Here is a 2,235-nt window from a genome sequence, read left to right on the forward strand (position 1 = left end):
TTCTCCCTTCAAGGCCCTGCTGAGAGCTCACCTCCTCCAAGAGGCCTTCCCAGACTGAGCCCCCTTTTTCCTCTCCTCCTTCCCATCCCCCCGCCCTACCTCCTTCCCCTCCCCACAGCATTGTATATATATTTGTACAGATTTATTACTCTATTTATTTTACTTGTACATATTTACTATTCTATTTATTTTGTTAATGATGTGCATATAGCTTTAATTCTATTTATTCTGACAATTTTGACACCTGTCTACATGTTTTGTTTTGTTGTCTGTCTCCCCCTTCTAGACTGTGAGCCCGTTGTTGGGTAGGGACCATCTCTATATGTTCCTGACTTGTACTTCCCAAGTGCTTAGTACAGTGCTGTGCACACAGTAAGCGCTCAGTAAATACGATGGAATGAATGAATGAATGAATTTGCAAACGAGGAACTGAGGCACATTTGCCTTTTTTCCTCTGCATCTGTTTTCCCTCATAATAATAATGATAGCATTTATTAAGCGCTTACTATGTGCAAAGCACTGTTCTAAGCGCTGGGGGGTTACAAGGTGATCAGGTTGTCCCACAGGGGGCTCACAGTCTTCATCCCCATTTTACAGACGGGGGAACTGAGGCCCAGAGAAGTGAAGTGACTTGCCCAAAGTCACTCAGCTGACAGTTGGCAGAGCCAGAATTCGAACCCATGACCTCTGACTCCAAAACCCGGGCTCTTTCCACTGAGCCACGCTGCTTCTCTCTCATCTTTGTGTGTCTAAAATTGTCCACCTCCTTATGTATCACACTCCTCAAAGTGTGAACCTTTCTGTTAGTCTCTGACACTTGTCTGCTTTGTGACCTTAGGTAAGTCACTTCACTTCTCTGTGCCTCAGTTAACTCATTTGTAAAATGGGGATTGAAAATTTAAGCTCCAGATGGGACAGGGATGGTGTCCAACCCAATTTGCTTGTATCCACCCCAGTGCTTAGTATAGTGCCTGGAACATAGTAAGCACTTAACAAATACCATAATTATTGTTTTTATTATCTAGTTTTCCGCTACTTGTAAAGTTGAAATCCATTAGATTGCAAGCTCCTTGAGGACAGCGTTTGTGTCTTCTGATGCTATTGTACTCTTCCAAGTGCTTAGTACAGTACACTGCCCTCAATACAGGACTCAATAAATGCTTTTGACTGATTGATTATTTATCCTCTTTCTGAAATTCTGAGAGCATGAGCCTATTTTGAATCAAAACTAATTATGGACATTGAAAACCCAATATTGTTTGCTGTCTGGAAAAAGAGAAAAAAACCTAGTTGGGAAGAAAGGATATGTTTCCTGATATTGAATGTGACACAAAAATGAGAAAAGCTTTTGCAAGTCCCAGGTTTCACGATGGTTTCCTTTGCCTCCTTTTTGTCTTGTAGCCCACTCCGGAGACTTGCGGTGAGTTCCATTTTTTAAAATATATATATTTATGGTATTTGTTAAAAAATCAGTGTGGCTTAGTGGAAAAGACACGGGTTTGGGAGTCAGAGGTCATGGGTTCTAATCCCGGCTCCGTCACTTGTCAGCTGTGTGTCTTTGAGCAATACATATCTATTCTATTTATTACATATCTATTCTATTTATTACATATCTATTCTATTTATTTTATTTTGTTAGTATGTTCGGTTTTGTTCTTTGTCTCCCCCTTTTAGACTGTGAGCCCAATGTTGGGTAGGGACTGTCTCTATATGTTGCCAATTTGTACTTCCCAAGCGCTTAGTACAGTGCTCTGCACACAGTAAGCGCTCAATAAATACGATTGATGATGATGATGATGAAGTCACTTCACTTCTCTGTGTCTCAGTTACCTCATCTGTAAAATGGGGAGTAAGACTGTGAGCCCCACGTGGGACAACTTGAATACCTTGCATCTACCCCAGTACTTAGAACAGTGCTTGGCACATAGTAAGAGCTTAACAAATATCATCGTTATTATTAATTATTATTAAGATCTAGGTGCCAGGCACTGTACTATGCACAAGTATAGATAAAAGTTCCCTTCTAAGTTGTGCTCTGGAAAGGTTCCAGCAAGTTGTTTTTGTTTCTCACACTTTAGATGGGTCTGGCCTCTTTTTTGCATTCATGGGACAAGAACGTCTCCTTTCCTTCTGGGTCTGCCCTGCTCCCACCTCCATTGTTCCTTTTTTGTTGCTAGGCAACAGGGCAGTGGCAGGGTAGGGAGGAGAGGCTGACAGTGGTGAGGACTTCTCCTC

Source organism: Tachyglossus aculeatus, chromosome 25, assembly GCF_015852505.1.
Source record: "Tachyglossus aculeatus isolate mTacAcu1 chromosome 25, mTacAcu1.pri, whole genome shotgun sequence".
In the NCBI taxonomy this organism is placed as follows: domain Eukaryota; kingdom Metazoa; phylum Chordata; class Mammalia; order Monotremata; family Tachyglossidae; genus Tachyglossus; species Tachyglossus aculeatus.